Source organism: Helianthus annuus, chromosome 15 (assembly GCF_002127325.2).
Source record: "Helianthus annuus cultivar XRQ/B chromosome 15, HanXRQr2.0-SUNRISE, whole genome shotgun sequence".
Classification (NCBI taxonomy): Eukaryota; Viridiplantae; Streptophyta; class Magnoliopsida; order Asterales; family Asteraceae; genus Helianthus; species Helianthus annuus.
This window is the reverse complement of record NC_035447.2, coordinates 89,163,611-89,190,539: the sequence shown is the minus strand read 5'-3', so window position 1 is coordinate 89,190,539 and position 26,929 is coordinate 89,163,611. Positions and strand designations below refer to the sequence as shown.

Sequence of the window (26,929 nt, the reverse complement as noted above, 5' to 3'; positions counted from 1 at the left end):
GAAGTAAACCAGCTCACTCCTCAGAAGGCATGTCGGAAAATTCACGGATGAGTGGAAGACACTCGATCTTCCTTTCTTAAAGTGGCGAATCGGTGACAAGAGCTAGTATGGCAGGGTAGCCCTTCCGTAGACACTTCCGGGCTTTCACGACTGTGGCAATGCCAACAATGGCACCACTACGATGATCTTAAACTGATAAGGATTCCCCACTGGGGAGAGGGAACGCACGATTTTCGGGTTGCAGAGAACTTTCCGCTGGATACCTAGATAACCAAGTCCATGACAACGACCATGTCAAAACTTACAAGAGTATTGCATCAACCAATAGAGGCATTGCATCAACCCATAGGCATCGGATAATACAAAGGCCAGCGAGAGGTTTACCATAATTAAGGTAACTGTCGTAGAGTCAAAGATGTGACTCTTGTGGTGCAAGGGTAAAAAGAGGTAAGGTGACGACTCAGTACAAGAAATACCCTTTAAACGATAAAATAAGAAACCCATTCAAATTAAACCATATAAGTCACTACATCGAATATTCGCAAAAGTTTTAATCACCATGATTGTTTATACGAAAACAACTGAAAGAAAAATAACTAGATAAACGATTGAAAGACGAGTCAGTCATCCACGTCACCATCCCCGAGGTCACTACCATCATCATTGTCTCCGTCATTATCCGAGACCTCCTCTGGCTCTTCTTCCTCCTCTTCCGGCTCTTCCTCCTCCTCTTCGGGTTCTTCATCAGACTCTTCCGCCTCTGGTTCGGGAGGTGCCGGGACTGGGGCTGGCTCGGGTTCAGGTGCGAAGCGAGCTTCCTCCAAGTGATGGACCCTCCAATCTATCATACCTATCTTTTCGGCATGCGAGTTAAGCCTTTCATGATCCAATCGAGCGTCTCTCAGTATCAGACCTTGTACCTCACGCCCTTTTAGGGCTTCTGCCTTCAAGTCAGTAGTCCTCCTAATAAGTTCCTGTATCTGCTTCTCTTGAGCTTCCAACCGCCCTCCTTGGGTATCAACCTTTCTTAGTAATTTCTGATTTTGCTCCATTAAGACTTGGTTTTGTTCTATTAGAATCTGGTTATAATCTCGGAGGGCCTTACTCACGGCCGACTCGGCCTGAGCGCTGAGGGAGTTAACTGGTAGTGCATGCGTAGGTCGGGAGGACGACTCCCCACCCTGTGCGAGTCTCTTCCTATAAGCAGCACGCGTCTCCATCTGACACGGGGGTGATTGGGTATCAGCGGGTGCCTTCCCTGGCGCCCGGGATTGGTCGGAAGATGCGGACGGTGTAGACATGCCTGTCGAGTTGATGACGTAACGCAAGTTAAACGAAAGAATGCACACTCACAACGTTTCAAAAGAGGGTATTAACGCAGAAAGGAAAAAAATGACAGAAAGAGTAAGCACACAAGGTTTCAATCAATAATTGCTACGTCCGTTTCCTCGTCCACTCATGTTTCTATAATAGGAGAATGAAACGAATTTAGGCGTCGAGAACGAGAAAAGTATTCAGATTTATCACATTAGGGACGATTAGCTATCATGTTCGTACACAAACAGGGAAGAACCCCTCTTACACTCGTTAAGCCTCATTGGGATTTGCATGCACCACGCGTTATTATTATGTGTGCACCCATGATAATAAGGCGGTTTGCATGCTCCTCTCAATGCTTCTTAACTTATGTTTGAAGTTTCTTCCACCCCAATCAACACAAAATAAGCACTACCAACAAGTTTAGAATTTACTAGATGCAAGTGTTATGTTATACTATCAATGTGTCATGATGCCTACCATGTCGTATCGTGCACGCTTTAAATATAGTTACGTTTACTAGGCATATAAAGCATACGCTAAGGAGGAACGAACCTTGCAGTCTGAAGCTGAGTGTCATGGTCATCGTTTGGATCAATTCGGTTATAGTCTGGTTTTATGAAAACGTTTTAAAACCGAGTTCTCTATAACCAGTGGCTCTGATACCAAACTGTCACACCCCCAAATTACCACCTAGGGCGTGTCCCTAATGGAGGTGTAACGATTCAACAAAGAGCCACCAATCATAACAAACACAAGTTATAATAAAATACCAAATTAAAAGAAATGTATCGTTTGTAAGTTAAACCAAAACCAAAGTACTGAGCGGAAGCATAAAAGTATAAATGTGTAAATGTATCGAAACCAAATCAAATAACTGTTTATTGTGACCATAACCACTCCAGCAGCATCAGACAGCAAGCTCCCCAGTTCCTTCAATAATTACCTACAAGCATGTAAACAAGTGTGTCAGACTACGCTGGTGAGTTCAAGGTTTGTGTTTGTTTACCAAGTTGCGTTACCGATCATGTGAGTAAAACAGTTTGCAAAATGATGTGTTGCTTGTTGTTATGATGTTTGACGTTTTGATGTTTTCGATGTTGTTATTACTCGAGTACCGAATGGCCAGATGATATGTGATTGCTAACCCCAATGCCTCTATCAAAGCATTGGTCATGTTTTAAGGTAATTAGTTCACGCCCGTTCCCCTTGAACGTCGTGAGGGTGCCAAATCTAATAGCGCTATCAACTAATAACCCCCGTTGCCCTACAAGCAACGTGCCGGTAGATGTAGTGGTCTTACAGTGATAGAAAAACAGAGTACAATAACCAACATCCCGTTACCCATGCATTCCTCATCGGAACGTTACCCGTTAACCCATCACTGGGATCCATGCTTGAGAAAAGAGCAATGAACTCACCTTGGGTTTGCTCGGTAAGGCTAATTATGTGCTCCAAGTTGATCAATTAGTCCCTATTGTGGTTACCACTAACAGTTAGAATCTTATTCTATCAAACCACGTATGTAACCATTTACACATATTGTATCAGTGATCACGTAGTCACATAATAAACATCTGAGTCACATACATTTCACATAACGGATATTGGTGCCTTATACAAGTTTACGATACAGCCCATGTTTCAAATGATCATTTTCAGTTCATATCATACATCGTAACAATCACTTAGCAAGTATTTGGGGCCATGATTTAACTTATTATCCCTTAGAGTGTACGGTCCGAATTCCCGATTAAATAACAAAGTGTGTCATTCACCCGAGTGTAAAGCCCGTACAAATGGCCCAAAACAATTCAGCGTTCCACACACAAAGATGTGCAGCCCGTTGAGGGTGCGCAATCCTTAGCACAGGTCTGGCCCAAATGGCCCATTAGTCAACAATGGCTAAGCTGCTGTTCCCGAGTCCACTACGCGGCCCAGCCGCACCCGTGTACCAACAGCTCTCTTATGCGGCCCAGACCAGCAACAAGTGTGACTTAATTCGCTAGACTAACTCAGTTACATGTGTGGCCCAATCATATACACGTTACAATGTTAACAGATCCAATAAATGGTTGTTTAAGCTATTTATTCCCCACTGAAATAGAATGGTAGTTATGTATTACATAATATTTATATGTATATACCCATAGCTTAAACCAAACCCTCCCATAATACTACAACAGCATCGACCAAATGTATTATTATTATTTTTTTTGAATGATTCTCTTGGGCCGCATAATATTACTAACATCACATGAACCCTTCATGAATTTTAATGAAACTTATCATGTAATGAGTGTTATTATGTGAAAAGATCCACTAAGCCGACCAGAATTCTGGGTTTAATCATCACCCAAATAAAATCAACAATCTCATAAAAGACTAAAACAGTTTTGTTAATTATTCATCATCATATAACCAGATTCAATTCACACATTATTATTCGTCTCATATTACATTACCAGCAACTTATTATACAATAACAAGATCAACATATTGAACGTTTACGAATACACAGGTTCGGGATTTGTTTCGCATGCACTTCATATTCAAGCAAATAACCAATCAAGCATCACTATCACTAATATCCAGTTAACATACCGGGTAATTATAAGCACACGAGAGATACGGATTCGAAGATGGAAGAGCTCCGATGGGGTGGTTTCCTGCTGCCGAACAAGTAAGATGGAGCCGCACGAAGAAGATAGAGGATGGTAGGGGTTTGTTATGTTTTTAAACTATCCACAATCTGATTTGGAGTATATTACGTATTCCCCAAACCTATAGGGATTTCAAGACTGGGCCGGTACCTATTCTAAACTAATCATGTTGGGCTGAATAATGAAACTATATAAATATGAAGGTGTTGGGCTGAATAATGAAACTATATAAATATGAAGGTGTTGGGCCGAATAGTCCATCTACACTATTAATGAAGGAGTTGGGCCGGATATAAGAATTTGGACTGACTAATAATGAAAGAGTTGGGCCGGATGGCTAAACAATAAATATGTTGGCCGATTACCTGTTAATTATTCAATATTAAAACGAGGTGAGTTCGGGTTCGTTATTAGGAGTGGGCCACAAGGAATTCAATATGCATAAACGGTCAAACGGTCAAGAAATACATAAACGGCATAAACGGTTTCGCGAGCGATTTGCATAATACTAACCTGAATGTTCGGGTTGTCACATTTTCCTACTGATGTTATATGTTAAATGAATTATTTTAAACCTTAAAAGCTCATCAAAATCTCAGATTTTCATAAACATCTCAAATATCGTCAATTATCGACTTTTACGCAAATTAGGCGCATAATATGGTTTAAAACCATATTTAACACCTAAGACTTGTTACCTACTGATTTTATAAATGAATTTTAATATTTTAACAGTAAGTATAAGTCTTGAACTCAGACTTCCAATTTTGTCCTTAAAACATATGTGAAATGACCAAAATGCCCCTACGGTGCATAGTTTAGCCATAAATGGTGAACCTCACATATGTATGATATCTTACTGATGTAACATGATAAAATAAATATTTTTACTGAATGTTTTAGACCAGAACCTCAGTTTACTGTTAAACCTCTTTTATAAACTTTAAAATGACCAAAATACCCTTAGGACTTAAATTGGTTTTAAATTCATTTGGGGCATAATTGTTGATATCCTACTGATATCACAACATATTTTAAGCATAATAACTTATGGAACTTGTTCTTGACTCATCCGGTTACCCGTTATGCTTATACGCGTTCAGTACGGTTTATGTAACTAGTTTGCATAAATTAACCGAAACGGGTCAGACCTTATCACTTTTACTTCAAAAATCTAAAATGTATTTAGTTTACCCATTTTATACAAGTCTCCATACTTGTCGGGTCTAAATTACATTCCAATCCGGTCACCGCTTAATCTTGCGTTTCATACCGTAAACCTTTCTTTAAACTAACCAGTCTAAGTTTATAACATAAATAAGACTCGTTAGTAATCTAGTAGGTTATTAAAACGTTCGTTCCAGATTAGGAGCCCCGGTAAAAGCTACTTGCACTAGTTTGAATAGATCATACGGCTGAGTAGATAAATCTTGCATTTAAAAGCTCAGGTAAATACTTTTAACTTATTTTCCCTTATACGGGCTTGGGATACGGTATATTATTAGCGCTTGGTCGAGTATTGAATATTTAATCGATTAGTGGTTAAATCATTGAGATAACCCGTTTTAATCTGTTTTGTTTGATTTAAGCATTTGGGGGTTAATGACCGTGTCCTGGATATCCTTGGCATCATTTAAATGCAAATGGCCACGACCTAAGCACGGGGTGTAGGCATACACCTGACAGTTGCGATACGGTTTCTTTTCCCCAGAAAGGGATTTAAGATATAAGATATAACCACATGTGAGGATAACTCCTTGTGGACTATATTAGTGGTGTGTTGATTAATCATGACCCGCATTCTATCCCGGGCCTTGAACGTACGACAAGCATGTGAATCTATATACAAGATTATTTTATATAATTATCCCAAGTTATAAAAGAATATTTGTGCCTTGTGAATTTAAATAAATTTTATAAATGTTTTTCAAATGAGTCGGTTAATTGTATTTACCAGTGTAAACTAACGTATTTTCAAAAGATTAAGTGACAGGTACTACTCGTAATTGGCTGGGAGCTGCTTGGTGTCAATAATGGATCTTGCACATCCTTAGGATGCCCTAAAGTCTGCTAAACTTCATTTTTTTTACATTCTATATCGATCCGCCTGTGGAGTTTAATATTGCAAGCTCGAATGTAATTATCTTTTCAGTATTTTCTGACAATTGGGTTTGTAATAATATTTTATATTCCAAGACTTCCGCTGTGCTATTCTGTGTATGTTTGACTATGACGATATCAATCTTACGTCACGATACTCCCCACCGGGCCCACCGGGCTGAGCTGTAAATATCGGGATGTGACAGGTTGGTATCACAGCCAACGTTTGACTGAATTAAACACAAGCCTTTAGTGTTTAATCTCAAATGACACAATAGCATATTCCTTAGACCTTCTGAGTCTAGACTTAACATAGGAATGCTCTCATCCCTATTAAGTAAACATTGTTTTCAATTTTATATCTTTTGAATATGTCGCCAGGCAAAGAAGCCATTGATGGAAATTCTCCACATCCGAAGCCTAGAAATGTCAAGCTTCGTACCATGGCAAGGATAAGCGTGCAACCGGTTGGAGGAAAGACCTTTATGGACCTATTCCCAAAACCAAACTTATTGAAATTTTTAACCAGACTCCGAAGTCCATACCGAAGGTCCATGAGGCTCAAATTTTTTTGTCTGTACCGGTGGAGTCCATACTAGAAGAACCCTGAGGCTCCCGTATTGAAGATGATACCAATGAATGCCATTGATCAATAAATTCTTATCTCCAAGTTTTGGAATTCCAAACTTGGACTATGCTTATTAAACTACAAATCTGTGATACAATTTAAAATTTACAAAATCATTAATCCTTGGATCCTACTCCTAGCAACAAATCCTGAACTGGAATGCTTATTTAATTCACTGAAATCTTCGGTATCGCTATAGCATACGGCAAACAAGAAGAGAAACAATCGGAACAAAGCAAGGAAGGCATTAGAAGGTCGATCTTACATTATATTTTGTTTTCCTCTAAATCCCTGTATGGGCATTTAATTATTATAGTCCCTTCGTGGACATTATATTTCAATATAGTCCCTTCGTGGACACAGTACTTCAACATAGTCCCTTCGAGGACATTATATTTCAATATGTTGGTGCATACGTCTGTCGACTTCGTCTTGTATCGAGTCTTGTACTCAGAATGTTAGATCAGGGCTCGTAGTTCGAGAAAACAAGTAATTCCGCTTGTAATGTTAATTCCACTTGAAATGATCAAGCTTGTAATTCCGCGCGGAATTAGATTCCGCTTGAAATCTAATTTCGTGTGGAGCAGACTCAAGCGGAATTAAGGCCCTATAAATACTGGTTCAAGCGGAATCAGTTGGAAGAATTCCGGTTTCAGTGCCGAACTGCTGCCGAAGTGTCGTCTCACTGTAAATTGTCACCAAATCAATAAAAACGACAATTAATGAGTATATCGTGCTGAATTAAACTCAAAACGACTGTTTCCGCCTTTCGTTTTGAGCATAAACTCTTCTGATCGACTCGTTCGGGTCCGCAAACGATCCTACAAGTGGTATCAGAGCTCAGGAGGAAGAGTTCATACCAATTCAGCTGCAAATTCTGATTTCTACACCTTCTTTTTGAAATTGAACTTGACTTTACGGTCAAAATGCTTTGATTTTCTCACATCATGTGCGCTTTACTGTTTCAACAAACCCTAGAAAGTTTCATAACTAAAATCGGCCAATAGCTTGATCAATTTGACAATTTTCAGTTCGAGATGATGATGTCAGCATGATTCCGCACGGAATTAGGAGGTTATTTCGCTTGAAAAGTTAATTCCGTTTGAAAATTCAAACGAAATTAGCTAATTCCGCTTCTGTTGGTAATTTAGTTTGGGTAATTTCTCATGAAATCAGATAATTCCGTTTCTAGGCGTAATTCCGTTTGAGTGGTCCAAGCGAAATTAGGTAATTTCGCTTCAGAGGTTAATTTTGTTTGGTATTTTCGCGCGAGATTATAATTCCGTTTGAAAAGGTGTTGATCTCAAACGGAATTAGGGTAATTTCGCTCCAAAGCTGCTATTCCGTTTGAACAGGGTAATTCCGTTTGGACTAGTAATTTCGTTTGGAGAGTAATTCCGTTTGAACAGACTGTTTTGTGAACTTTGAAAAACCGAAACATGGAAGAGGAAATTTATAACGCTTTTGCTACCCCGATCACTGTTACTCAGCAGACAATGTATGAAAATGAAACGGGGACGATGCAAAAACCGCCTAAGCTCATGAACATTGAGGAGTATAAAGGTTGGGAAGGACGTTTTGAGAACTGGGTTTAAGCAAACTATTTGGATGCTTGGGAATGCATTGAGACAAAATATGTTAGACCAACGAATGAAGATGAAGAGGAGATTGCAATTAAAGATATGAGTGCTAATGATAAAAGGAAATAAAAGAATGAAAAAATGATGTTAAGTCTTCTACAACAAGCTGTGAAAGAAGACATCTTGGTCTTATTGAAACATAATGGAAGTGCTTATTCGATTTAGAAAGCTTTAAGATCAAAGTTTGTAGGAAGTCAAGAAATGATAAAGAACAAAAAATCGCTTCTGAAGAAAGAGTTTGATCTATTTCGAGGTTTAAAAAATGAAAGCACAAAGCAGATAATTGAAAGATACTGTAATTTGTTGGTAAACATGAAGAGGGTGAGCATCAATAAAGACAATGAGGAGTTGATTGAGAAATTAGCAGATGCGTTGCCACATGATGTGACAACCCGAACTTTCAAGGTTAATAACGTTGATCTTGCGATCGTAACTTCTCGTTATTTCTTTCTATTGTACTAAATATTCTGTGCTGCTATACCTCCGTTAAGCTTAAACGTTGTGATAACTCGGTTAGTTAACATGTTAGCATACTTGGGCCGCGCATGCTCACTACCTGTATCGGCACACACACATGCACACACATGCACACCCGGAGCCCAAACTGAACACACGGATACTCCCAATGACATCAGACTTGTATTTGGGCTTGGTAGAGCCAAAATGGATGGTAGCATTGGGCCGGCTCATCACTTCATCATATATTCGCACATGAGATTCACGTAACAACTTAATTACAAGCATATTCAAACCCTAGTTTGACGATTCCCCTCACCAAGATCGACGGCAACATCTTCTGGCGAAATACTCTTCGCCAAACTCTTGTTCCCTTTCATCAATCCCTTTATTCGGGTATGTATAAACATTATATTGTGGGTTTATCGCTACATGATCATGAATACGTGCTTATGTACGATGTGTTGCATAGCTTGGTATAATACTTGTAGCTTTGTTATAGGTGTTGATTTAATGCTATGAGTAGGGTGTTAAATGAAGGATATAGATTCACTAAATGTAATCGACCATATAATGAGGGGTTAGAATGTTATGCTAAATTGAATGGTTGTTCACTATGATGATTGTTGGTTTAGTATAGGCACTCTATGATTTCATGCATGTGCACTCCACTTTTCTTATTTGCTTATTTAATTAACAGTTTGATGTTAATGATAGAACTATAATTTAAATTATGATTAATTTCATGCATGTGCAACAAGACATAAATGGTTATGAAAATCTGGATGTGGAGTGACGAGCGAATGTTACAATGAATGCTACATGATTATTACTGATCTATACTATGTGATTAATGATGTTTTATTAAGGATCTTCTTGGGTAGAATTACATAATTCCTCATAACAAGAACTAATTCGTGAATACAAGATTTCCCGACGATAAATATGTGCTGGATTAATCATGTATGGTGAAACATTAATTGAAGAATCTAGTTGTTACGGATCGAGCTCAATATTAATAAGTTAGGATTATATATATAAGTTAGTGATGGATTTTTTTTCATATAAATTGGTTAAGAAGATATCATGGAGTTGCTATGATATCAACTGATGTTGACAGGTGATTGTTTACAAATTCATAAGATTAATATAATTATGTGAGTAGTATAAAGGCTTGGTAAATTGTGATGTTTATCCGGTGCAAATTGATGCTATTATCGATGGGTGTGCACATAGACTAGGAATGATGATGATGGGATGGTCATAATTAACATAGCACATGATTTGGATAATGATCAGTTATATAGAAATTTGTTAAATCATTAGAGTTGGGGTTTTAATGGGTATAACGGATTGGCTGGTTATGATGGGCCGCACATCTTAGGGGTTTGGGTAAACACAATGGGTCGCACATCTCTGGCCTGTCGCACACACATACATCTGTTGGGCCGTGTATCGGGGTTATGTATAGGCTGCACATTAATAATCGAATGAAATATTTAAAGGTCGGGCCAGCGTTGGTTGGTTCAAGATGTCATTTAAATACACACGAGTTAGCCGATGATATTAGTACGTGGTGAACTAGAATTTATATTATGGTATGACAAACTTGATGTGAGTAGTATGTGAATATTTGCAATATGTTGACGAATGTTCATGGTCTAATACATGCAATAGTTAAATGACATGAGCGACAAATACTTTTGTGAAACATGGACAGTGTTGATAAATAGATACAACTTGTACAACTTGTTGATGCTAGTGCACTATTTGTGTAATATGTAAAAGAGTGTATGTCTTAAGTGAATGTGAAACTGATCATTACTGGTGATCACACTAGGGTCCGGGTGACCAACGAGGAACAAGTAATCTTGCGTAATATACCAAGCAAACCCAAGGTGAGTTCACTGCTCTTTTTCGAAGCATGCATCCCGGGGAGGGATATTGGGTAACGTTCCGGGGAGGAATGCTAGTTATTGGGATGTTTGCTATTATTACTCAGTTTCTATCACATAAGACCTCTTACATCTACCGACAGTTGCCGGGGAGGCAACAAGGTTATTAGTTGATAGCGCTATTAGGTTTGGCACCCTCACACCATACCGGGGAGGACGGGCGTGAACTAATTACCTTAAAGCACGACCAATGTTTTGATAGAGACATTAGGGTTGGGCAAATACATCTTGTAGCCATTGCGGTAATCGAGTTAATAACAACATCAAATCAAATCATCGAAACTGTGCAACATTTTAATCTGGTAACTGGTATCTAAACACGTTAACAAAACTTTGAACTCACCAGCGTCGTCTGACACACTTGTCTGCATGCTTGCAGGTTGTAGGTTTATATCATTGGGACTTGCTGTCTGGGATGCTGGAGTAGTCATGGGTCGTGATACATGGAATCTCAAATACAAGCTAAATGATTTATGTACACATGGTTTACTAAACACTTAACAAATGATTTTTTTTCTTCCGCTGTACACAATGAATGATATGTAACGTTTGTAACCCTTTATGTTAGTGAATGGAAAGTTTTATTTAAATATATTTATGAGTTCAATGTGATTGGTGGCTTGGATCCTGGTACGTCACACGCCTCGCGAGGGTTTCCACATGTGGTATTTGGGGGTGTGACAGTTTGGTATCAGAGCCACTGGTTATAGTGAACTTGGATTTAAAACGTTTTTATAAAACCAGACTATAACCGAACAGTTCTGAAAACGAGGATGCGACCGTGACACTCAGCTCCAGATTGCAAGGTTCGTCTTTTCATTTGTGGTATACATTACATGATTAGTGTACACTTGTTTACGTTGTAGCATACGGACACACACTCGTCACTATAGTATAATCACATGAGTTGCTTGTTTACTTTACGATGCATAGTTGGTGTGTCGTAGTCCTTAGATTTTGTGATTTTATCGTTTTGATAACCTTTGTTTGGCATTTGAGCTTGAGGAACCATTTGACATGAGTTAGGAGGAACTGAGATGAGCATGCAAATCACAATATTATTATGGGTGCACACATAATAATAATGCGGGGTGCATGCGAGTCCCAGTGAGCCTTAACAAGTGGAAAAGGGGTTCTGTTCTGTTATTCGAACAGTGTGAAATGTAACAAATCTTTATAATTCATAGCAGCGATTGTCTCCTACTTGAACGTGATTTTTCCACTTCTCTCTGAATCTTTTCGAATCTCGATGCTATCGAGTATTACCTGAACACCCATCTGTACGCCTGGCGAACGGTGTAGAACATTAGGTGCCTGCATAAACGTCCCAGAGTTGGATGCCGCAGCATTGAATGATTTGTATATACCTTTCTCACTTACCTTCGTTTACTGGAACTCAACATATTGACGCCTTAGATTCCGAAGTGCGATCATTTCCACAACACTTTAGCAACAGACCGTGTATTATTCAATCATCTTGCAAGAACGATGGACAAGAGGACGAGCATAGTACCTCACCGATCTCAGTATTAGGACGATCCTGATTACCGGAAATGAGCACCAGCAAATTGGCTTTAATCGAATTCTTAACCCGAGTCAGCGGCTCATGGGAGCCAACTCATACGAACCAATCGGGACATACTCGATGACAACTGACTGTAGAGTGAAATGTGTAACTGTCCGCACAGTGAGTAAGGACTTAGTACGTGACACGGAATGTGATAAGATGGACCTTGTTGGTGAAAGGTCACAAGACCCAGTTACCAGTAGCGACATTAGGGGCAACAGTCACGACAACATCGAGGCGCTCGTAATCGTAGTCTATAGTATGAAAACGAAGGTGACCCCTACAAGGATTGACTGTTGTTAAGTCAAAATGTCGACAACCAAGGGAACAATGATAGTAATTAGGAATCCACATGATCGTAACAACAACACTAGAAATGATGCTCGTAGAATTGGCGTGGACGACGCCAGGAATTTAGCAACTTGGAGGCCTGCACATCCTTGGTAACTAATCGCTTCGTCTCTGTTCTATTTAACCCTGATGCTTCTGGAAACCGAACCTGATTGTGGAATCGGCTGATGGCAAGTCAACTGAAGCCTTGTATGACCGTGGGATGCAAACTCGATCTGTGGGACAAGTGTTCGACATCGACCTTCCTTCTACTATTCTTGATAGTTTCGATGCAGTAGTTAGTGTGGATTGGGTATTCAGATATCACGCAGATATACCCTGTGAGAAGAAAATTTTGCATCGTTATTTGTTCTAAAGCAACAGAGTGGTGCAAAGGTTAGCGCCATTTCAACTATGAAGGCCCAGAAGTGTCTACGAAGGGATCACCCCGCTATGTTAGCAACCGTTACTGATGTTGAGGCTAAGGAAAAGAGGATTGAGGATCCACCAATTGTTCATGATTCCTCTCAGTGTGCCGCCCAAGGAGCTTTCAGACTTACTTCCACCACTGTTAGGCAGAATTTCAGGTTGATCTCACGACAGGGGCAGCCCTGATTGCTTGTGCTACATATCGTCTTGCACCAGGAGGGTTGCAAAGGCTATCTACAGGAACTGTTGGATAGGAATTTTATTGGACATAGTTTTTGTTCGCTTTGGGGAACCCCAACTATATTCGGAAAGATAAAGCATTTTCGTATGTGTACTGATTATCCAGAACTCAGCAAGGTGACAATCATGAACTGTTTGCCTCGACCATGTATTGACGGAAGACAAAGAGGAGAATGTTCCTGAAACGGCATATCAAACGCACTACGGCCATTGCGACTTTGTACACCATAACCATTGAGTTAATCAACGCACTAGCAGTTTTATGGACCACATGAATCGACCGTATTTATGGATGTCGTTCTGGATCATTTCCAAGAGGAAGGAACATCATGGGCGGCATTTGTATCTTATTTTAGAGCTCCTGAGGGAGGAGCCACTCCGCGAAAAGTCTTGTTAGAGGTAACTTTTGGATTCGAGAGATACCTTTTTGCTCATGTGATCAACAAAGTGGGAATACACGCGGATCTCGCTAAAGATCCATTTCGTTAGATATTGTTCGGCACCAAAGATCTCTTCGAGGATGTATCAATTTCTTGGTCACACTAGACTCTATCGCAGATTCACTACAGGATTTTTAAAGCTCGCGCAGCTTAAATCTCTTTAGCACAGTAGGGTGCTGTGTTCATGAAAGACAAAACAAGAGGACGTCTTTTCAGCTTTCGAATCCCAACTCTACAATGTTTACACACCGACGCAACACGAGAAAATGATGACTTACGTAATGGACTTACAGGAAGAACTGCACGAGTCACGACATGCAGTGGAAGCCGTAGACTTTGGATTTAAATTGGAGGCATTACTTGGATGGTACCGAATGCACCACTTAGACCGATCACAAGGGCCTCCCGTGTACCCTTGTTTCAAAAGAGATAAATACGTGATGGCAACGCTGGGTGGAACTTTTGAATGAATACGACTGTGAAACCTGGACGTGCACGCGCTTTACAACTCGCTATCGACCTTAACATACCTGATCAGACTCGCCTTGTTTAAACTGAAGAACTGAAGGAAGAGAGTTTTCAAGATTGACCCATGCGGGGCATGGGGAAGCAATCTCTGGCAGGTCGGACGATATTGCTACTTCATGGAACGAATATGGACCTCACTATACAGCAACCTTAGGGAACTGGTGCAGGCGAAGCACACGGGCCTCGATATCCTACTCATCTGAGTTTTGATAGGATGTATTAAACCTGAAGACCATGTGCGGATGTGTAACGCCTCGCATTCCCATATCTGCTATGCTTTTAGAAAACTCGTGTTCGTTTTATATTTTTAGAATCACAGTCGAAATTGGATCGAAAAACGGACTAGAAACGACAACCGAAGCATTTACGCAATTTTTACGCAACCAACAACGTACTCGTCTAATAAATGACTTATGACATAATTTTCGGCTTCGACCCGAAACATTTGTTTAACGAAATTCTACGGAATTCAGGTGCGAAAATGGGCTTCGTAAACATACCGGGCCGCGCAAAATGGGCTTGTGGACCTGGGGCCAAGCACAATTAAAACCCTACGTATAAATATCACCTTATAATCTACAACCCTCATTTTTGTTTTAAAAAAATTACCAGCCGCACATAACCTGATGCTCATCATCTCTTCCATGGAGAAACCTATCTCACAAAAACACCAGACAAAGAACCTTAACTCCATCACCTTGAGTTCACCCCAAACACACCCACTCTCTTCCTCCGATCCTCGAGTCCGGCAACCCCTTCGGTCGTCGTGATTCTCCGATGAACCCCCTTTCTGTGATGTATATATACCCCCCCTCTCGTCGACTTCACCTCTTCGGTTACCGGAGCGAAGCTAGTGACTCCGGCCACACCCCAAACTCCATCTGTTTTGCGGCACACGGCAACAACAACGGTGGAGGTGGCGACGACACAAGGCGGTGGTGACCAACGACGACAGTGGTCGCTGGGCCACGGCAGCAACGGTCTGGTCTGGCTCCGATGACGGTAACGGGCGGCAGTGATGGTTGTCATTTTGTAGTCGAAGTTTAGTCGGAACTTACGTCGCCATGTTCGGTATAAATTTCTGCCCCTCGTCAATTTTACTGTAAACTATTATCCCTTTTTTTCATCCTATAAATCACCTAATCCATACTTGAAATATGGAAATCTTGATAACAAAAGGGTTGCTGTTCGTATGATTCTTTATGTAAGAAGATGATGTCTCCTTTATTCAAATGAGATGTAACCAAAACACACTCTTTTCTATGTTTATAATTATTCAATTTAAAACCGAGGGAATGATAGTTATCACAATATGCTTATTGTGAAGATGATGATCAGTGCTTAAAAGAAATAATAATATATGGAGATTTGAATATTAAAAATCGAACTCTTTGGCACATGGGAACACTGTTTTAGTTTTTATAATAAAATACACATTATAACCTATAATCTTTTAAATTACTAAAATAGTTTATAAAGAAAAAAAAATATGCTTATTTAATTCCCATTTTGGAACATATATATGGAAAGTACCGACACTTGAAGTGAAAATGTGCACACCATTACTTTTTAAATTATTATTTATTATACTTGAATTCAAGGTTTTAAGCAATGGAATAGGAACCGTTTCATTATAATATATTGTAAACTAGTTCTAGTTTTTTTAACATAAGTTAATAAGTTTTGGATTTAATTGTAAAATATTTTATTCACGCCCATCATGTATCAACTTAGTTCTACAAAGTTAATTTCATTTGTTTAACTAATGTTGTTTTGAATATTATATAAAAGAAATATAGTAATAATAATAACTCATTTTGAAACCCTTCAACAAAAGTTAATATAAGTTTCTTTTTATGAACATGCTTCCACTATCAACTATTAAGCCAAATAAAATAGTCTAATAAGTCAATTAATCCCATTTATAATCAACTATTAACTCATTCATAATATTAGCATATAACTAGTTCAAATATTTTATTTAATTAGTACCTTTTCCTTTTCAATCTTGACTCTAGGATAACCATTTCGTTCACTCTCGTGGACTTTCCTCCATCTTTACTCGTGCGAAAATTCAAGAAATCGCAAACGCAATCAATGTGAGCATACTCGACCCTTTTACGCTTTAAAGCATTTTTTTGGGTGCAACATGTATACAAATCCACTTTACGCAATCGATTATAATTAAATACTCAAACCATCGAACACATTCATTGTTATGCTTTGGTTGTTTAGGCTTGTGAGTTCCAACTTGTAATTCATGATATTGTTATACTTAGGTTGTTATGCATGCTAGTTAAGTACTTTTATTATATACTATTTGCTATGCGTAGTTGTTTATGTATGCTCGTTCAACTTGAATATAGAATGCCATGTGGAATTGAGACAAACTTTTATACTTATAATTATATTCAAACTTGTATGCTCGCCAGTGCTTTTGTACTGATCCATGCTTTTAATACATGTTGCAGGATTGTGACAGATGAATCCAGTAAGATTGCCTAGAAACGCATTTAAACTTTGTTGCTCGTTGTATTGTAATTTACTTTCAATCCTGTTGTATTCTGGTTTCCAATACTTGTAATAATTCATTATTAATGAAATGAATTATAATTATTTGAATACTTATTGTGCATTATTTATTTTAAATTTGTTATGTTCTAGATCAAACCATGTAGAATGTAAACAGTAAATACTTGACACACATAAGCGTTATGAAGTCTCGAGCAATCTACACACTTCGTCTCATCCTGATGTTTCCGCCATCGGTTGGGGTGTGACAGGATGACCGGGCCTAAAGGCCCACATAGCAACACATGAGAACAATGTTTGACTTGTGAAAAAGTCAAGGTGGGGTTTTAGCAACTAGAAACACATGTATGGAAAAGAGAACAGATTGCCATGGATTTTGTCACGAGTCTACTTACAAGTCGAAACGGAAACAATATCACCTGGGTGATCGTTGATTGTCTCATGTAACCAGTACACTCTCTTGCAATCAAGGAAACTGACGAGTCTCCACCAGCTTGTGAATATTCCTCTGGGAGAGGCGGATTTTAGGCACGAGATGCCAACTACTGTTATCTGTGATTTTGGATCTATACCTGATTTATGTCAGACAATACACAACACTCTTGACTCACATCTAGACATGAGCATTACTTATCACCGTAGGACAACCAGATAGAGTAACGAACTATCCCGACACACGAAGACATGCTGCGAGCATGTGCGTGGTTGACGTTACTAAACATTTGGGAAGGACACTTATCTTTGGGTGAGGCCTACTGCAGCTGTTACCAGTGTTAGAATGCATACAACTTTGTTTGAGGCATTACGTGTATGATAATGCCAACCTCCTTGTTGGAGTGAGGTGGATGATAACCTAATCACGGGACTAGGATTTGCACTCGGTATTAGAAATTGCGTGGCGACAACGCGTGATCGCCAGGAACCCTGATAACTTAAGAAACACCGGGAGGTCGCTGTAGGCGAACGTGTCATATTGGGAGTCTCACCCTGGGAGGGTGCGATACGCTATGGGAAACGTGGCAAGCTTAGTCTGCGGTCCACTGGGACATTTGGAGTCCTGTAACGGATCAGTGATATACAAACACAAGTTACCTGATGAATTGGGTAACGGTCACAATGCCATTTATGTCTCGAACCTAAAGAAGCATCTGCTCGATGCAATAGTTGCGATACCCTTCTCGAGGAACCCACTGTTAACACAGTCGAATTTCAATCATGAGAGTTCGTTGGAACTCAAGACGTGGACCGGAGTTCACGCGGAAACGCGAACGTTGGATAGCGCTCTAGTATTCTCAATTGTTCAAGCGGTTGAAACAACTTTTGCTGTCATTGACAAATTTCGGGACGAAATTCCCTTTCAAGTTGGGGATGATGTGGTACCCGCGGAAAATCCACATTCATCCTGAGTTAACATCTCGTCGTTTTGGATCATGAGTTAATATTTTGGCCGTTTTGGACTAGCTACTTGTCAAATTTCGGGACGAAATTTCTTTCAAGTTGGGGATGATGTGACAACCCGAACTTTCAAGATTAGTAACGTTGATCTTGCGATCGTAACTTCTCATTATTTCTTTCTATTGTAATAAATATTCTGTGCTGCTATACCTCCGTTAAGCTTAAACGTTGTGATAACTCGGTTAGTTAATCTGTTAGCATACTTGGGCCGTGCATGCTCACTACCTGTATCGGCACACACACATGCACACCCGGAGTCCAAACTGAACACATGGGTACTCCCAATGACATCAGACTTGTATTTGGGCTTGGTAGAGCCCAAATGGATGGTAGCATTGGGCCGGCTCATCACTTCATCATATATTCGCACATGAGATTCACGTAACAACTTAATTACAAGCATATTCAAACCCTAGTTTGACGATTCCCCTCACCAAGATCGACGGCAACATCTTCTGGTGAAATACTCTTTGCCAAACTCTTGTTCCCTTTCGTCAATCCCTTTATTCGGGTATGTATGAACATTATATTGTGGGTTTATCGCTACATGATCATGAATACGTGCTTATGTACGATGTGTTGCATAGCTTGGTATAATACTTGTAGCTTTGTTATAGGTGTTGATTTAATGCTATGAGTAGGGTGTTAAATGAAGGATATAGATTCAGTAAATGTAATCGACCATATGATGAGGGGTTAGAATGTTATGCTAAATTGAATGGTTGTTCACTATGATGATTGTTGGTTTAGTATAGGCACTCTATGATTTCATGCATGTGCACTCCACTTTTCTTATTTGCTTATTTAATAAACAGTTTGATGTTGATGATAGAACTATAATTTAAATTATGATTAATTTCATGCATGTGCAACAAGACATAAATGGTTATGAAAATCTGGATGTGGAGTGACGAGCGAATGTTACAATGAATGCTACATGATTATTACTGATCTATACTATGTGATTAATGATGTTTTATTAAGGATCTGCTTGGGTAGAATTAACATAGCACATGATCTGGCCCGTCGCACACACATACATCTGTTGGGTCGTGTATCGGGGTTATATATAGGCTGCACATTAATAATCGAATGAAATATTTAAAGGTCGGGCCAGCGGTGGTTGGTTCAAGATGTCATTTAAATACACACGAGTTAGCCGATGATATTAGTACGTGGTGAACTAGAATTTATATTATGGTATACAAACTTGAGGTGAGTAGTATGTGAATATTTGCAATATGTTGAGGAATGTTCATGGTCTAATACATGCAATAGTTAAATGACATGAGCGACAAATACTTTTGTGAAACATGGACAGTGTTGATAAATAGATACAACTTGTACAACTTGTTGATGCTAGTGCACTATTTGTGTAATATGTAAAAGAGTGTATGTCTTAAGTGAATGTGAAACTGATCATTACTGGTGATCACACTAGGGTCCGGGTGACCAACGAGGAACAAGTAATCTTACGTAATATACCGAGCAAACCCAAGGTGAGTTCACTGCTCTTTTTCCAAGCATGCATCTCGGGGAGGGATATTGGGTAACGTTCCGGGGAGGAATGCTAGTTATTGGGATGTTTGTTATTATTACTCAGTTTCTATCACATAAGACCCCTTACATCTACCGACAGTTGCCGGGGAGGCAACGAGGTTATTAGTTGATAGCGCTATTAGGTTTGGCACCCTCACACCGTACCGGGGAGGACGAGCGTGAACTAATTACCTTAAAGCATGACCAATGTTTTGATAGAGACATTAGGGTTGGGCAAATACATCTTGTAGCCATTGCGGTAATCGAGTTAATAACAACATCAAATCAAATCATCGAAACTGTGCAACGTTTTAATCTGCTAACTGGTATCTAAACACGTTAACAAAACTTTGAACTCACCAGCGTCGTCTGACACACTTGTCTGCATGCTTGCAGGTTGTAGGTTTATATCATTGGGACTTGCTGTCTGGGATGCTGGAGTGGTCATGGGTCGTGATACATGGAATCTCAAATACAAGCTAAATGATTTATGTACACATGGTTTACTAAACACTTAACAAATGATTTTTTTTCTTTCGCTGTACACAATGAATGATATGTAACGTTTGTAACCCTTTATGTTAGTGAATGGAAAGTTTTATTTAAATATATTTATGAGTTCAATGTGATTGGTGGCTTGGATCCTGGTACGTCACACGCCTCGCGAGGGTTTCCGCATGTGCTATTTTGGGGGTGTGACACATGAAACTTGGGGCACATACCTCATGATGCTAAGGAACAAGAAAAGGTTTAGCAATCTGACATTGAGCAAGTTCATTGAAAAAATTGAGGCTCAGGAGATGGAACAGAGAAAGATTTCAAGAATGAAAGACTTCGATGGTGAACAAGACATTGGGCTTTATTACAAAGTAGGGTTGAATGACAAAACCACCAACATGTCACCGAAAGTTGAGACTGCATTCAATGCAAAGAGTTCATCAGGAAGTTCATCCAAAGGATCTAACAGTAACACAAGTTTTTCATCATATCCATCATTTGATCTGAACATTTTAGCAACCAAGAATGGCAAGAAGTTACAATGGAATATTGTTTTGAATCTTGAAAATGATCAGGAATATTCTGAAGAACTTGCCAAAAGCCATATATCTTTGCTGGGAACAGTGTTAGAATCCTATGGTAGTTTCGTTGTAGGTCGGATCGATACTCCAATGCTGACAAAAGAGGATTACGATTAGATTGATGCTGAAGAGATGGAATTCATGGATATTAAATGGTGTTTGGCAAGTGTGTTAAGGCAAGCTGAGAAATTTAAGCAGATCACAGGAAGAGATGATTTACGTGATGCTAATGTTTCTACTTTAGGTTTTGATAAATCTAAAGTTACTTGTTTTCGTTGCAGGGAAAAAGGACATTTCAAGATGGAGTGCACTAATCGCGAAGCAAGTGGAGCTCAAAATCTGTTTAACAACAATGATTACTACCGAAAGGCCATCTATCATCAAGTTGCTCAACAACAACAAGAACCACAAGTGGAACATGGTAGAAAAGTAATAGAGGATTCTTCAAAGAGAGCATGTTTGTTGAATCCAAAAAATTTCAGTTGGGACAAATATATTTCAGCAGACAGCAAAGCATGCCTGATCAATCAAGATGATGAAAAGTTGCCAGAAGGCTTTAGCTGGGAAAATTCAATTGGGATGATTATGACCCAAATAAAACTTCAAGTCACAAAGGTTTTGTTGCTCGAATTGAAGAAGATAGTGATGATGGTACAGATTATTATGCAAGAAGGATGGAAAAACATTTAAAAATGATGGCAGAAAGTGATAGTGAAGATGAAAAATCTGAAAAGAAAAAGAAAAAGGTCAAAACACCGGTCAGCAGTGATGATGAAGATGTTCCAGTGGTCAGAAGAAAAGTAAAAGAAGTTCCAGCTTTCAAGATTGTTGAAGAAGCTGATGCAAGAGAGATTCCAGTGAATTGTGAAACCTGTAAGATCATAAAGAAGAAAAACAGTGAATTGATTAACAACATGAACAGGTTGAAGGAGTCTTATGATGTTCTGAACAAAGCCATGAATATGTACAATGACACGAGCGAAGAACAAGCAACAGCAATGAAGACACTTCAAGGAGCGTTCATGATAAAGCAGAAAATTGTAAACAATTACATAGAAAAGTGTGCTGTTCTGGAACAAAAACTGGAAACACAAAGAATTGAAACAGAAAGAGTGAATCGTTTGTTAAAAAGTTACTCATGTACTTCTTATGTCATTGACAGGATCTATCCGACTGTGGAAGGCATGAAGGCTTTTGAAGAAGACACTCCTGAAGAGAAAAAGATTGACACAAAAGAAGAAACCTCTGAAGAAAAGACATCTGAAAAGAAGAAGGACACTAAAGTGAAGTATTCTGGTAAGAAACAGGGTGTCAGTTACAACAAGTGTCCACCCACGCTTGAAAATGGATATTCACCAAGAAATCCAAATTAAAAAAGAGTCAAAAAGGCAACCAATCTAAAGTGGGAGTCTGAACCATCAGTTAATCTACTAGAAAACATTGATGTCACGTTCACATCGTCTGACACTGATCAACAATCTCAATTGATGAAGAAAGTGGTGGATCATGTGTTAGATAACGATGATACAGAGGAGTCAAAGTCGGAGTCTATGTGAGAGTCAAATTCTGAGTCCAGCACTCCGAGTCAAACCGTCAAACAGGACAAAAGAGTTTGCAATAAAGAATTCCTGTTATAAAAATCTAATTTGAATGATGAAACATTTAAAGTGGCATATACTTTGAATGATTCGGACAAATTATATTCTAATAAGGAATTTCCAATATGTCACACCCCGAAATATCAGAGCTGGCGTGACTGGACCGGTATCTTCATTGCACAGCGGAAGCAAAAAGCTAAGACTTCTAAACAATGAACGCCCGCTAAGTACTCGAATCCCGTCGGTTCTCCTATTCCAACCGTTCCGTAGTTTTGAAAAATGCAACCTGAGAAAGAACATGCGAAAAAAATCAACAAAAAGTTGAGCGAGTTCATAGCTTGTTTTGAAAAGATTTAAAATAAATCTTTTTGATAATCGGTTTAAAAGTTGTTGAGAAAGCATAGTAAAATCATTTTCTCGGCATGATATATGAAAGTTGTGAGTCTAGCCCACGAGAGTCTTTGTAAGCAGGACCAACTCGTCCTCTTACTTGTACATAAGTTGAAAGCATTTTCAAAGTTTGTAAATACACGTATTTTGAGTTTGCGTCAAATGAATATTAAAAACATTTGAAAGTTATAGTGTTGTAAGTTGGTATGTAAAGCGTCTATGAACATGTTGATCATTAATGTTTCGCGAGGACATTAATATATGCGATGACATAGGAGGTACTCAACCCGCGTAGGCAATTTAAGTGTCGAACTCTCGACGCTGGACACAACAGCACTCTAAGTGGTCACCCATGGACCGTGAGTGGGGCTCGCCCGTACCCATTAGATCTAACCTTTGTTCCTTGGTCCTCAAAAGGATTAATGGCACCTCAGTTACAGCCTATGCTCACATGATCTAAGAGTTCATTCCATAACTTAATCATACCTAAGTTTGACATGTATTTCCCCCTGAAAGTTGTTAACCGAAACGTTGAAAGAAAAGGGGGACATGGTCTCACTGAGTTGTCTCGTTTTTCGTACGCAGGCCAACCCAGTCCCGTTGTTGTAACTAGGACATTCTCGTCACTAGTCATGAAAATCATGCATGTTTTGTAAAACCGGTATGTTTAGTATAATCGTTCGTAAACCATTCAAGTTCGTTGAAAATCATTTGCAACATGGTTTATAAATATGTGTTTTCGTTCATCGAAATAGTGTTTTCTTTTGCAAAAACTTGCATGTCTTTCCACCCCCGAAAACATTTATAAAAATGTAAAACAGTAAGAAGTGGGGGTTATGAACTCACCTTGACATTCCTGTGCAAAGCTAGCCTAGCGTGATTCCGTAGTGCCGTTCCAAGATCATGTATTTAGCTAGCGTGCAACTAAAGCATTCCTAATCAAGGAATAATTATAAGTTTCTAATTAAACGTAGCTAAACTACGTGTCCGAGCTCTACCGAATCGTTAACTAAACGACTCTAAGGTAGGGTTATCTTGCCTTTAGAATAACCAATCTATGGTTATTTGATCCCGTTTATAATCGGGATAATACTAAGTTGTGGAAACATCTTAGTTTTCTGAAGGATTTAGGATATATATTTATATATATAAATATAAATATATTTACGGAGTCGTGCTAGTAGTCGCGAATAGAAGGCGTAGATGAAACAGTAGTACAACTTTTCGTAGTTTTCGTAAGGCATAATAAATACCGTTTGTTATAATCGTATGGCAATGTGTCATACTTCGAGAAAAGACGTTTAAAATAAATATAAATAATCATATTCATTTTATAAAAGTATACGAATTTCATAAACTAGTAGCTCGTGTTTTGTCGAGACGTTATAACTTTGTTTTGTAATTCATAAAACGTCGCCGAAATAAATATATCTTTATTTATTTTTAAAGAAAACTCGAGTCTCGATCAGTGTCGTTTTTAGGATAGAAAATACATTCGTATTTCGGGTTTTTAATGGAAATGGGCAGAGTTTCCTCTGTTTTTGGACGAACATGACAACTAAAGTGTCGATTAATTTCAAAATTCAATCAACAATTCAACAATAATTCGACGCAATGTCATCGAATATATATAGTTTTGTCAAAAAGCGCCAAGAATAAAACGTATATAATCGCTAAATAATTCGGTTCGAGCTCGGGTCACTTATAAATATGAAATCTATAACCAAATAATTAGAACTTTCGCGGCGATTAAATTTTACCATTTCTTCGTGCTGTTTCGTCGAACCGCATTGACTAACTTTGACCCGGTGTTGACTGTTTTGACCAGAGTTGACTGCTGTTGACCGAGTCTGACCCGTTTGACCATATTTGACCAGTCAACCAGTTGTGTTGACTGGGTTGACTCGAGTCCGATCCTGAACGGAGACCCGCTCTGCTGCGAAATCGAACCGAAATAAGACCCGAACTCACTCGAACCAGAAGAAAGAAGAAAGATGAACATGATTAACCACTCCCCGCCGCCACCGCTGCTGGCGTCAGCTACAGTCGTGTGCCGCCCCCAGTAACCACCCAAGGCATCACCGAAATTACAAAGATCCACCGAAGAAAAAAAATATGATTAGCACGGTGAGGAACTGATATGTCGACCCGAAACGAAAAAATGAAAAAAAAATAATAATACAATGATGCACTCACCGGAGTTGGTCACCACCATCACCGTCGTCGTGCCGGTGTGACTCCAGCACCGTGAGTCATCATCAACATCATCGTCTGAATCGGCAGGAACCCCCACCTGAAACTGACAATCCACTGGCTAGAGAGCAAGGATCTAATAAGATCTGAACGAAGGAGAGGAGCCTAGAACTTACTGAAAAAAAACCCGTCGGAAGGTACCTTCGCCCCGCTCACGGCCACTGGAGCGCCGTATTGTGCTGTCGTTGATCGTTGCCGGCTCCGACGCACCACCACCTTCACCGTCAATCATCATCATTCATCATCCACATCAACAGCGTGCCGGAGCCGTTGCAAGCGAGGAGGAGGCCAGCCCTCCTTTCTCTCTCATCGGTCTCTCTCTCTGTTTCTCTCTAGATTAGAGGTGTGGGTGTGGGTGTGGGGTGTTCACCGGTAAAGAATCCACTTACGGCAGCCGGCCAGAGTGACACCGACGACCGGACTCGGGAGAGACCGAGAGGGAATTGGGTTGTGGGGAACCGGATAGTATGATTGGTCTACTAATTCAACAGTATTCTCAATCTCTGTTTTGTACGCAGAGGAGTTATGGTGTTAATTTAATGAGTAATGGAGGAGATATGGAGTATACAGTTGGTTTCAATGATTAAAAAAAAAAAAAAAAAAAAAACATGTCTTGGATTTATTTTGCTTGTCCAACGACAACTAAAAAAAATAAGGAAATGATGTTATCTTAGACTTATCTTGTAGATTTCAAACTTCAAGTATGACATTTACATTTAAATAAATAGTTAATATGTGGGAACTTTGGACTAGGAATCTGTTTGGGAGGGTGAACGTTGGGAATGGGTTGGGTTTGTACTAGTTTTCACAAATATAGATAGCATGATTATGGAAAGATGGTCTTATATGATAAAATAATGCAAGCATGTACACTTGCGTGTGAAAATGGTTCAAATGATTTTTATCAAACGTCTACGAGGTTTTTTTTATATGTTTATTGTTCAATGAGCCAAATAAATATATCATCACATTAGACCATACATTCAGACGTAGGGATGTATGTGTAGGTATGGACTATGGGGAGTAGTCTAGGAAAAGTAGATTTGTTTCTTGACTTTAAACAAACTCACGATTAAGGTATGGTCTCCTCATTAAACATTAGAATGAAGGAAATATATGATGAGACATGGGTGGGGGTTTTAGTGGATTTATTTGGGTTGGTGTACAAAATACCCGCTTAATTAAACCCACTCGTTACTCATATAAAATAATATCATATAAAAAAAATGATGTTCTTGGTGTATAAAACGTAGTTTTATGCGTACATGATGCTCGTCCAATATGTGTCATAAATATAAGTTATACGTATAAACTTCATATTTGTCGGCGTTGTCAGTATTTTGTACGGTGTCAGTTCGTTACCGCTTATCGTTACGCTGTTGTTCCGAAAATCACCATATGCGCACTGTAGCGTCAGATAAGCGTTCCTAGGCATTCCAATAGCCCAATTAAGCTAATTTGTGTCTTAAACACTATTTTTTTATCGCCTAAACGTTTGTTAATTGCGTAATTAGAGGCCGTTAATTACCAGTTGTCACACAATAAGAGGTGTTTAATCAGAAATGATCAAAAAGGTTTTCAAACTAACAGAAATTAATATTTCTGAAATAAAAGATGTAAATCTTAATGAAAAACCTAAAAAATACACCTCTAGAGTTAAACAAAGAGAAAACAAGAAAAAGGGTTACAGTTCTGGTTCTGGTTTTCAAAAGAAACCAAACCATAACGGTAATTTCAAAAAGAAAGGACTTGGATTTATTCCACCAGAAAATCATAAAAATGAAAAAATT

At 39.0% G+C, this 26,929-nt stretch overlaps 1 long non-coding RNA gene across 3 annotated transcripts; it reads right to left on the bottom strand.

The window, feature by feature from the left end:
- Window positions 1-2,238: 2,238 nt before the first annotated feature.
- On the bottom strand, window positions 2,239-25,826 carry LOC110911857. 3 transcript variants are annotated; one of them, XR_004881011.1, is made up of 4 exons: window positions 25,256-25,826; window positions 24,647-25,185; window positions 23,733-23,821; window positions 2,239-2,263 (listed from the first exon to the last, which is right to left on the bottom strand). It is a non-coding gene; the product is annotated as an uncharacterized LOC110911857 (long non-coding RNA). The 3 variants fall into 3 exon arrangements; XR_004881009.1 differs by lacking the exon at window positions 2,239-2,263 and adding an exon at window positions 23,169-23,342; XR_004881010.1 differs by lacking the exon at window positions 2,239-2,263 and adding an exon at window positions 23,354-23,372.
- Between the last annotated feature and the right edge of the window lie 1,103 nt (window positions 25,827-26,929).